The sequence below is a fragment of the Alexandromys fortis genome, unplaced genomic scaffold, assembly GCF_014885135.2.
Source record: "Alexandromys fortis isolate MF-2015 unplaced genomic scaffold, M_Fortis_MF-2015_v1.1 scaffold_15, whole genome shotgun sequence".
Lineage (NCBI taxonomy): Eukaryota > Metazoa > Chordata > Mammalia > Rodentia > Cricetidae > Alexandromys > Alexandromys fortis.
In genome coordinates, this window is record NW_026067911.1 from 488437 (window position 1) to 501027 (window position 12591).

At 43.3% G+C, this 12591-nt stretch overlaps 1 long non-coding RNA gene across 1 annotated transcript; it reads right to left on the reverse strand.

Annotated features, from left to right (window-relative positions):
- Positions 1-5395: 5395 nt before the first annotated feature.
- On the reverse strand, positions 5396-10639 carry LOC126499172 (uncharacterized). The gene is made up of 4 exons (XR_007591017.1): positions 10510-10639; positions 9058-9171; positions 8147-8289; positions 5396-5524 (listed from the first exon to the last, which is right to left on the reverse strand). It is a non-coding gene; the product is annotated as an uncharacterized lncRNA (long non-coding RNA).
- Between the last annotated feature and the right edge of the window lie 1952 nt (positions 10640-12591).

Genomic DNA, 12591 nt, shown 5'->3' on the forward strand with positions numbered 1-12591 from the left:
TGCGGTTTCCTCAGATTTCTGCATCAGGAACATCTTTGAAGCTGCTGGCTGAGATGGTCCAGCCTCACAGACTGGCCAGCCAAAATTTCAGATATGCTTTGCACTTTCACTTCACACAGAGACTAAACAAAAAATAACACAGCTAGCTCTCTCAGGACTTAACCATTATTCAAATTTTCTAAGGGTCACCTAAAGACCCAATTGCTTCCAGACAACAGGGGGCAGTCTAGAGAACACGATGCCCAGATTCTCAAAAGGTGGGGGTGGGTGGTATTTGGTCATTTGGTGGGTTATGGATATTTGACATCATTTATGGGGGATTGGTCATGGTCAGGAAAAAAGTTGAACAAAGCAGATTAGATTCAATAATTTCTGAAGGGCAAAGAGAGAGATATAGAAATGATGGGATAGAAGGGTGGATTGTGGAATCTACTCCTGAATAACCACTATGTTGGGGACTGTGGACCCCCAGACCCTGAATTTTCTGTGACCCCTGCCTGCTGAAGTAAACAACTTGTTTTTCCATGCTTGCAGCTGCTCTGAGCACAAGACCTTCAGGAGCTCCTGATGGCAGTGGAGTGGTTTCTGGTGGGCTTGCAGCTGAGAGTTAGGGCATGGCCATTAGTTAAGGAGACCCTATATAAGCTGCCCTGGAACACAATAAAGGGGGCATTCTTGGCATTACCCATGACTCTATGTGTGTCTGTGTGTGTTTCAATCTCCAGCCCTTTGCCCGACTCATTAACCATACTGTAGCGTGTAGCACATAGAGTAGGCATTGTGCTATACCACCACACTCCAATATTTTACATTGGTATGGACTTTTGTATATTAATACAAATTTAAGGTTATTTTTGTTACAAAATACTGTGTATATGCTTCTAGTCTTGTTTAAGGTATTGTACCTATGCAGCTCATTTAAAAATGTAAAGTTCTAGTCCTTAAAGGCTACTTAGAATAATAAAAAATACACATAGTCATCTATAATAATCAAACTTGTAGTCATGTTAGATATGTTTTCAAGGTTAAACAGGGATATATTTTAGATAGATAGGTAGTCTTCAAACACTTCAAAGACCTACAGGATATGACATTTAAGATATCTTAATAACATAAGGATTTTTGTGACAGTGAGACAAATCACAGCAGCACCAATCTACTTCAATAAAGGATGATGACCATCAAAGAACCACCATATAGAGTTTCAAAGCTAGCCATTGGGACAAGAAATGGCTTTACTGCTGACAGCATTATCTACAAACTGGACAAGCAGGATACAAAAGAAGGCAACTGCCAAACTTTGCCAAGACTGGGATGGACAGTCTTTTCAAAATTCCTGCTTCACAGAAAAGTCTGTCAGATACTCTAGGCCTGTAGACCGAAGATGGATGGCCCAACATTGCAGAGGAACCTTGGGTGACTATCCAGGCAGTCAGATGTTTCTGTCATTTCTAAGTTTGAGAAGTTACTTGCTCTGTACTTCCTGTTTATTCAGGTAATATCATATCCTTCTCAGATCTCTGATAGAGCTGAAGATTGGATAGTTATAGTTAAGTTTTACTTGTTACCATATTCAGAAAAGAAACTCAAAAAAAAGAGGTATAAAGTGTATAAGGTTGAGAGACATAGAAGTTTAAATTGTTTATCTAAGAAAATTTTTTGAGGTTTAAAAAGATTGTTTGGGGTTGAAAATACAAGTTAGGAAAGAAAATAAATTGGTACAAAACTTTCAATTCACCAATATAGGATAGATAATGGCATATTTTCTCTGAATTTGAGAAATGCAAATGGACTGGACATTGTAAATATAATTACCTGATAATTGTTCTTATTATAAACAGCTTACTGTGTTAGAGTTAAACCTTTTCCTTTTTATGGAGACAAAAAGAGTGAAATTTGTAGAATATTTGTTTACGCTGTGAACATGTGTTTTTTTGGTAAGGCATCTTCTGATTGGTTTAATAAAGAGCTGAATGGAGAATAGCTAGGCAGGAAGAGGTTAGGTAGAACTTCTGGTGACAGAGACTACTGGAAGAAGGCAATGTCTCCAGGCAGGCACAGGGAGGAAACAGGAGGTGCAAGACAGAAGAAAGGCAATGTCACGTAGCAGAAAGGAGATTAATATAAATGGGTTAATTTAGGTTATAAGAGCTAGCTGAGACAAGCCTAAGCTAAGGCCAAGCTTTCATACCTAAGAATAAGTTTCTGTGTCAGTATTTGGGAGCTGACTGGAGGGACAGAGAAAGACTCGGTACAGGAGTTCTTTTGGGAAAAATAAAGGGGAGAAGTGCTTCTCTCTGACAAGGTCAGGTTCTAAGTCGGCCCGTGAGAAAACAGTCCATCCCTCAGCTCTCTAGCCTGCCGCAGTTTGACATTAGGAGAGAAAGGACCTTTATTTCTAAATGTTTTCCATGTCTACTCCAATCCCATCGAAAACACAATGCTTCACTAATGCTGCAAGACCCTTCCTGGTCTGATGAAATGACAGTGTGGGCGCTGTGGGATAGAACAGGGTACAATTTCGGATGTCACCTTGACTTACAGTGGGAATAAAACCACAGTAACACCGAAATACTGGGAATCGAGAATGCATGTACTGCACCCTGTCTGCTGAACATCATCCGTGTGCTCAGGACACACAGCTGCTGGCTGGAAACACTGACCCAAAACCTGCCTATATTAAGGTACTGAGCATCTCCTGTGACTTGTTGACCACTGAACTGAGCAACGGAAGACCGGATGATCATGTGGGTGCACTCACACACCACCGAAGCATCAAAATATCTTAAATCCAATCAGTGCACGTCAGGGATTGTCTACCCCCGTGTGAGATGGATACTGGGCTGGATCCCCAGAGTTGCAATGGCAGAATCCCAGAGACTGGGTCCCAGAAATAGTCTTCACAGTTTTAGAGGGTGGAGATCCAGGATGAGGGTACTGTTTATGGCTTCTGTGCTCTGCTTGGAAGTGGCGCCTCGGGTGCTTTAGCTCTTCGCTTAAGCTTGCGCGAGCTCCTCCCCTTTGTGAGGCAGTCTCCCAGGCTAGTTTCCAACTCACAATCCTCCTACCTCAGCCTCCTGAGGAGGGATTACAGTTACGCTTCACCACGCCCAGCAAGATCTCATTTCAATCGAATCAGCTCTTTGAAGCACCATCTTCAAACACCTTCATTCTCCCTACGGTAGTTGTGAAGTTACGCGGAAGAAGACTAGTCACTTCGGCTTCTGCATTTTCCTCCTCTCTTCAGTAGGAATGGTTCGCCCTAGACCTCTGATTGGCCCTTTATTCTTTGCATTTCTGTTTGGTTACATGTGAGATGTTCATCAGAAAACAGCCGTTCTCTAGTTGGCACACCCTGTCCTTCACTTCTGTGGGGCACACTAATCCATCGACCCTAACCCCAGGGATATCTGAGGGAGTTTCCCGCCATGATGTCTGCAGTCATCTGAGATGTGTGTCCAGATTCTTGTGGATGGAGACCGCAATAAGAGAGGAAGGCGTAGCTTGGGAAGGGGAGGCAGGATTGGGGGGTGGCGGCAGCAGCAGGCAGGAGTTGGTTTATTCTCCTGGCTTTGACCTCGTATCTGATGTGAAGCATGAAGGAAAGAGCCTCCTCGGCTCATCGACCCAACTGACGATGACTAAGAACACAGCCTTTGCTTTTTACCATGTGAGCAATCCCCAGCCCCAAAGCTGTGGCAGTCCTAACACATTTGTCATAGCTGCAGAGGAAATATTAGCTCCTAGCCCCTTCTTACTACAATATCTGCCTTTTAATGATCATTTTAATTCTTACTTTCTTCCATATACATAAGAACAAGGAAATAAAAATTTATACAGCCCTATCAACCAGAAATAAGCAGAGGTAACCTATTCTGAATACTTTCCCCTGGAAATGTTATCTCATGAAATTTGATTTTAATACAGCATCTAACGTTAGCATTGCATCCCATTCTAATCGTCTATAATGCGACTCTGACTAGCGAACTGGATTCTATTGTATAGACGGACTGTACCATAGCCCATCCTGCCAGATTCCTTTTGTTTGACATTTAGGATTATGTCCAACTTTTTCTGCATTGCAGAGAGGGCTATAATAAGCGTCCTTCTACAAAGATGTCTGTAATAATTTCCCTAGGCTCAATTATAGAATTGGAGTTTCTGGTCCAATATCTTTGTTTGCAATATTGGTTCCTCACAGACCAGCTAGCTGCCAGAAAGATGTGAGTATTTATATTCAAATCCATGGTCTGTGAGGGCTCCTGGTCCATCGTTCACCCTCAAACCACAACTTGAGCCTCAGGATCAAACTTTCACCTGGCAATCCTTGAGTGCTGCTATGCTTAGGATGTTGAATGTCCTACACATCTGTACGTTAAAGGCAGGACCCTCAGGATGGCACTAGTAAGAGATGCTGTGGGTCTGTAAAGAGTGGAGCATGCTAAGAGGACATGTGGCGTGTGCCACGGAAGAGGACTGTGGCATCTTGCCACCTTCTTATCTACCCCTTACTTCCTGGCTCATGAAGTGAGCACAAAACATGCCCTCACCACAATAAATGCCTCGTCAGAAGTTCAAAGCTATGTTCCCCACCACTGTGGACTGAGATCTCCAAAGCTACGCACAAAAACAAACCTTTCCTCCTAATAAGACATCAGGTCTCTTGTCACAGTTGCAGGAGGTTGACTAATACACCAGGACTATTCTGACACGAAAAGATAGTCATGACCAAAAGAGACAAAAATCTGGTTTTGTGCAGCTAACAAAAGGTATGTCAGATGGTTATTGAAGGGAAAGTCAGGTAGGGCAGGAGGACAGGGTACTTTGGGGCGGTGCTTAAGTCATCACTGAGGCAAGGAGGTGGATTTGTGTCAGGACCTGAGCATCCCTGGGAGTCGACTTTCTTCCAGTGGGAAGGGACCGCGCAAATGTCTTCTAATGTCAGCGCTCTTGGTTGTTCCGGAAGCACCCAGAGACTGGAAGGTTGGAAGGGGGTGCTGAGAAGGAATGGGAGGGGAGTAGGTCAGGAAGGGAATTTTGTACCACTGTGGACACCATGAAGGTCACTGTCCTAGAGAAGGCTTTTCAGCTGAGGACATCATCTCGTTTGTGGGTGAAAGAATTACTCTGGCTGCTGTGCCAAGAACTGAGTGAAGGGAGATGGAGGATGTGGTCAATAGGCTATGGGAACGCTACTACAATACTTTCATATGCCATTTAATAATCGTATGGGTACTGGGACATCCTGCTATGTTAGTGAGCGTCACAGAATATAATCATACAAAGGAAGTTGCACCACTGGGTGACATGATTTTATGGGGCACATTATATAGACGGTTTGCTGTTGACCCAAAACATCATTCTCTCCGTGTGTGTGTGTGTGTGTGTGTGTGTGTGTGTGTGTGTGTGTGTATGCCATGGGGACCGAGTGGCAGCTGAGTTGAAGGGAGATGCTGATGATCAGGTCAGAGGTGTAGACTCCAGGTTAGTTCTTCACACAGATAGGCATAAGCAGCTGGTGGATCTGCAGTAGAGGTGAGGGAGAGGGAAGGGTCAAGATCAGTCTTGTTTGGAAAAGCATTCTAAGGGAGTGCTTAACAGTATCACATAGGTACTTACCCCAAGGGGGTACTTAACAGTATCACATAGGTACTTACCCCAAGGGGGTACTTAACAGTATCACATAGGTACTTACCTTGAGGGGGTACTTAACAGTATCACATAGGTACTTACCTTGAGGGGGTACTTAGCAGCATCACATAAGTACTTACCCCAAGGGGTACTTAACAGCATCACTCTTAATGAAATAATGGCCTGAATTTTTGCATTTTGGCTAAACAATTAAAGTTCGCTATAGCATTTTTCTTACCTAAAATTCCACTAGGAATATTCTGGCAATCTTTGCCTTAGCATGCTGCAGTTGAGAAGTAGCAGAAATGATTCTGAGGTGTTCCCAGTCTGTGTGTGAAGTATGCCCTCATTTTGCAGTGGAAGAGACAGAGGCCCAGAAAGGTGGATGGGGCTAATTACAAATGTCAAGGGAGGGGAAATAAAATGAAAATTGTTTCACTCATTTGCAGCAGTTTACATTTTGGATGGTTGAAAACGAGCTGCATTTGTCTTTTGCTTTATAAAGTCTAGAACAGACTCTCGTGTAAGTAGGTAAACAAAGACATTTAACAATGATTCTGCATAACACACTAATGGCTATTGATTGTCAAGACCTCTTCTAAATACATCCAAAGCACCGTATAGTGGTGGCAGCCTCTTATGTGAGGGATAGGGGTTTCCAGTTCCTCTAAGGAGACGGAGGAGTTCAGTGTTCTGTACGTCTGCTCTTAGTAGAAAAATAAAAAGCAAATATTCCCTTGGACACCCTTATTTATGGGCTGGGGATGACTCAGTAAAGGGCTTGCTACACAAGCATGAGGACCTGAGCTAGGGTCCCTGGACCCACAGGAAGGAAGCTGGTTGGTGGTGTGCACTTGGGATACCAGTGCTGGGAAGGTGGGAGAAGCGCTCTCGGTCTCACTCAGCAGCCAGCCTCAGTCACAGCGAGCTCCAGGCTGATGAGAGGACCCTGTCTCTCAAGATAAGGCGGATGGCATTTCTGAGAAATGACACTCAAGGATGACCTCTGCATCTACACACATGTGCACACACCATACACATACACACATAATAGTATATACACATGCAGACACAATACATACACATATGCATACATACACATACATGTGTACTCATACATATACATACACATGCATACAGCATATACAAACACAGTGACGTACAAAAACATATACACACACCAGTCTATGAATGTTTCACATAGGATTCTAATGCTTCCGTCTACAACTTCGGTGTTTGATACTGGATTCATATTTCTAAACAGAAAATGTGCATTGTTCTGGATCACTCCTGTGCCTAGAGTGTGGCAACTTTCCCTAAAAAGCCAATAGTAGGAACATACTGGAGATAGCTCATGTTTCCAACTCATGGCCTTCAGATTGTCTCTTAGCTGTTAGCTCCAATTGCTATTAATCGGTTATTTCATGATGTTCAGATTGTTTCTAGGAAGGATTTATCTATTCCATTTGAGTATTAGTCCTTTGAGGGCAGAAAAGATCCTACACCTGAGATGTCTCCTACAACAGCTGGTGTGTACCGTCTGCTCACGGATGTTGGAAAAATGAAGGATAATTCAAGTCCTTACACTTGCATTTCTTTTCATTTATCAGGTGCACTTGAAGCCATGTTTTCCCTTGTGTAGAAGCCTGGGTGTGCCCACCAGCTCTGTTATGAACTCAGTCATCCACCTCTGATGGGTCACTATCTAATTAATTAATCATTTGATAATTAAAATGACCTCCTTTTGGCTGATACCGGATCCCAAGAAAGGTTCAAAAGAAACCTGACACATTAAATTGTGTCCTATTCCATTGCGACAACCCTGGCATTTAGCACATGGTGTCATATCTGATCATGCTGTGGTAAAGTTGAACAAGAAAGGAACATAGCAGAAGAAGCCCAGCATATTATACTAATATAAAGTTATTGATTATCCACTCTGAAAATAGAAGCCCTTAGGCAAAGTTGGCGTTGTGAACCTTGGAGGCAAATCCCCATGAACCGCTGTCCTTCAAGTGAGTTTCTGATTCTGGAGCTGTGGCTCTGACCGGTTCCCATTGTGGGATTTGGTTAGACCACAATGGGAACAACATGCTGTGTGCTTGGGAACCTCTCCTGAACCTAGGCTTTTGTACTGAGTTCATTAGTTTAACAGTGGAAGCAAACTGGAGCACAGACTCCTTAGCTGGATCTAGGGCACAGCATTTTTTGCCCTCTATTTCCAAAAGAGCAGCAGACAGGAGTTAGCAGTGCACTAGGAATCTTCAAGAGAACCCGTCCCTAGGTCCGTGTCCACCGCAGCCTCAGCGCGTGCAGCATTATGGGTTTTGTGTTTAGAAATACTTCGGCTGCTGAGATGGTAAACTGGCTTCCATGTTGCTGTGGAACATGGTGAATTGGTAGGAACAGAATTCATGTTAAACTTTCTGTGTTCAACATTTTCATACAGAATATGCAGGGCCCGTGGTGCATGATTCCACTATGAGGTGATACGGAGTTTAGGGAGAGCTCTCACCGTAACCGTGGCCTGTGGTTGACATGCTGGATCTCAAATAAGCCACAGGTGACAGGGGCGTCTCCTCCAAGGGGATATTGGCTTTCTGTATATAATTAATAACAAGAAAACTGTATCCTGACTTTAAGGTCTGCAGTAGCATCCTGGAACAAAAAGGACCATAAATTAACATCAATTATGTATTAAAACTCCAATTAACCTGGCTGACACTGATATACTTGAACAAGGCACATTTAGATAAAAGAAAAACTCTCTAATTACTTGGACCAGGACCTTCTGACCCGTTCTGCTCTCTTATCCCAAGTCCAACCTCATGAAGAATGAAATGAGGGGGAGGGAGTCTCCCACAAGGTGACAATACCACACCAGAAGGTGCCCCCCCAAACACCCTTTAACCACGAGAAAATTTCCATGAGGAATGTCTTACTGCACCTGGACTCCTAACAACAAATGCAGCCACCGAAGGTCACTTTAAAGTCAAACAAGCTGGTTTTCCGTGAGACTTTTTGTTACCACTAACTCATCAGCCACACCAGGAAGACACAAAGGGCCTTTCTCCTCCCGACCCTCCACTCTGCTTGGTCCCTCTTTAGGAAAATCTCCTAGGAAACCAGTTCAGGGGTTCCAATTTTCTTTTTACTGCTCCTTGTCCCTGACACCTCCCACGCCCCCCTGCCCCAGGTTTTTTTTACTGCCTCCTGTTTTCCCTTTGATTTGGGAAGCAGTCTGATCTGCACTCCCCATCTGGTCTCCAAGTAGTCCTCTGGATTTTATTCATCTCTGAATTCTGTCCACTGCCTGGGCATCTCTCCCAGGCATCTCTCCCAGTTCTCCAGTATGGCTTGATCACCTAGCCTTGGCCACAACTGTGCATCTATCCGCCTGCCTCTTCTAGGCTGTACACTGCATACCCCGGAGCATTGCTCCATCTGAAGAAACAGAAATTCAGATGGCGATGTTCATGGAATGGAGAAAAAAACCGCGTTGCGAGCCACCAGCCTGGGAAGTAAGACAAGTCCTAGGAGCTGAGGAGACAAAGCAGGAAAAACCAGATCAATGATGTAATTTCCCCCACAGTCCTGTGGGGGGTATATCCCTACAGCAGTGATCTGTGAGATGCTGGTTCTTTTCTTTGATCCAAGATATGGGGTCTTATAGAGCCAAGGCTGGTCTTGAACTTGCCGAGCGTAATCTTGAGCTTCTGATCCTCCTAGCTCCACCCAGAGTGCCTTGTTTATGTGGCACTGGGACATCATGCATGCCAGGCAAGCACTGCACAATGGAGCTATGTTCCCAGCCCCCTGGCCATTTCTTGGTATTTCTCCCAAGTCTGTTCTCCAGCTCCCCCTGTGTGGCTGATGGCACCACTTACTCTATTTCTGCTGCTCGCCCTGTGTTCAGCCGGCGTTTCTGTTCACCCTTTCCCGCTGCACACAAGAAACTGTATAAGGAATAAAGACTTTCTCCAGGCTCTTCTCTGTCTACATCCCAAATGAGACCAACTTTTTATAGATACAAATGAACTCAGCTTTTAGCCAAATACGAAATTTAAAAAAAATCAAGAAATGCTTCTAAATAAAGCAGAATTTCTACTTATACATTTGAATAAATATATCCAAGTTCTTTCGGGGCCACAGATATATGTGAATAGATGCTTAGATCTATCTAAGGACTAAGTATCTAGAGCAGATGCATATGAATAGAGATGAAAGTATATATACAGAATTTAAAATGTTGTCAACACGCGGGAGGTCAATGAAGACACCACCGTGTATACACGCTATTATTTTGGTCAGAGGCAAGAGACAGTGCGAGCACAGGGTGGGAGCTGATGCAGGGATCTAAGGGGAAGTGGTCTGAGTTGAGCCTGCTAGGGGAGGCCGCTGCTCTGCAGTTGGGTGAAGCAGTTACTGTTCCTGGGACCAGGTACAGCAGCCCCAGGAACTTTCTTTGAAAGTTGACTTTCTGCCCTTAATCCATTTTGGATTGTGTGCTCAGGCCCAAGGCTTGTAACCATTTTCTTGTCCCCGATTTTCTGTTTTTCTGACCTAGATTTGATAACTCAACTGTTTTCCTCTCTATGACCTGACTTAATACTGCTCTCATGTACTTCACGGGAAACCTCAGTTCAAGGATAAGCAGGGAAGTCCTTCAAGTTTCCAAACAGAAGAACAAGTTACAGAAAGAGCAGCCTTGTGCTTTCCCTTTGAAACATGAAAGTCAGAAGACAATGGAATACTGCACCTACAGAAAGCTGAGGTACGATTATTATAATCTGATTTATATGAGAGTGAAAAAAAACCGCAACAAGCCCGTGAACCTTTGCCCCCGAACAACTGATGTAAGCCCCAGCAATCTCTCACCTGAAGGGCACCTGTAGCCTTTCACGGGAGTCTATTCTCCCACAACAGCCAGAAGACCCCTTTGAGAACAATCATCACGTCAGGTTACTTCAGTGCTCAGAACCCCTTAGCAGTTCCCAACTCCCCTCTGACCTCTGGCCGCTTCCCCTCAGCAGGGAATGAACTTTGCCATTGCTATGTTGACTGTGTGGATTTGCCTGGCCTCAGGTCTTTGCTTAGCTATTATCTATTACAGAGGCCTCTCTGGCCCGCTATATTTGTATTAAATCACAGTCTTCTTGACGGTCAGTCTATCTCCCCCACCTCTTGGTTTTCCACATAGATTCCTCATTCTCTTCTTTACTGTTTACTTATTTTAAACTTGACTTCCTGCGGTGTTTGGGGATGGAATCCAGGACCTCGGGCCTGTGGGCATCCCCTTAACTGCTTGTCCATTTTATCTTTTCTCATGGTAGGATATTGGCACCATGAAGTCAGAGGATTTGTTTGTTCTCTCTAGAAACCATCCTCAGGAGGTGCTCACTACTCATCAAAGGAAGAGAAAGGCACCTTTGGTACAGACTCATTTTATCCTCAGAGTGCGATGCGCCCTCCTGCTGTGAAGGAAACGGAAGACTTGGGTATATTCAAGAAATTAAGGAAAAGTAACACCCACAAACATTAATTATGTTCTCAAGAAAGACTCTTAAGTTACCTAGAACTAAATTGCTAAAAATACAATTAAATTAGATTCTCCGATTTCTTCTCAGCCCAAAGAAATCAGAATTCCCAGAATTCTTAGAAGCTGAGTATTCCAAACGATAGCACCAAATATTCCCCAAGGCTTCTCATATTCCATCATAAGGAAATTCTCTGTGAATCTAGTTTTATAACAAAAGCATATGAATATACTTTAATATCAATAACCACAGAGTATTTATGTGTCTGAGTTAATATAATTTTCTATTGATTTTACATCTGTCTGTCTAGGGATCTTCTAGCATCCAGTTTATCATGTAGCTATTTATGATGTGAATATTTATCATCTATCATCCATTTGTCATTTATCACCCAATTCATCACTAGCTAGCTGTCACCGTACTATCATCCATGTACTCTGTGCCTACTATATATGTACGTATGTATCATCTACCCATACAGACATCCATCCATGCATTATCTATCATCTAGTTACCTATCCATCATCTGTCTATATATCTATCTATTATTTTTCTTCTAATTAGAGGTTGAGAGATTTGCATACCGTCCTAGATGAGAGTTCTTGAAATAAGACAAGTTTTATTATCTCATCCATTCTTTGGATTACTCATTTTCATTATAATTCGGTTCCAGTTGGTCCGTTCGTGCTCTCGGTCTGAAGCGCGTTTCATCCACAGACAGATGCAGCTGGGATGTGCAGACATAATGCCGCACTTGTTAAAATGAGCTTCTCTATTCATCCCGAAGAAGGGGGCGAGGAAGGATTAGAGTCTTACTGGCAGTGTTCATGTAAGACATACTGGGAGCCTGTGCCTGGCATTTAGTGGAAAGGCAAAATTCTTTTTTCACCAGTATTTTACAAGAACATCACTATGTTACAGTCTGGTACCAGAATTGATTTTTATATTGAAAATAAATATTGGGGAAACAGTTAATTAGGCTCACAGTATTTTTTAAGACAGCAAGGATTGCTAAAATGGTTAAAAGTTGTCAGCATAAAATATAGTTTGATAATTAAAGCAAACAGTTATTTAGAAAATTCAATTATGACAAATTAATTCTTGAATACCAGATAAGTAAAGTCCTATTGAGTACAATAAGATCCTTGAAAACAGCATGGCTATAATCTTAGCGGAGAGACAAAGCTTGTCCAAACATGGGCTCATGAAAGAGTAATGAAAGCTTGCCCTTGTACAAGCCACCTAATCGCTTTGATTCACACTGTGTCTCTCACCACTGAAATGGATACAACAGCACAAGACTCCTGGGGAGGCTGCAGGATGAAAGGAGGTAACCCCTATCTTTGATAAATGGTACAGGGTGCCACTCGAGGAGCCACGGAGGCTCAGGGAAGGAGTGAGGGACCAGGCTCCGCAAAGCGAG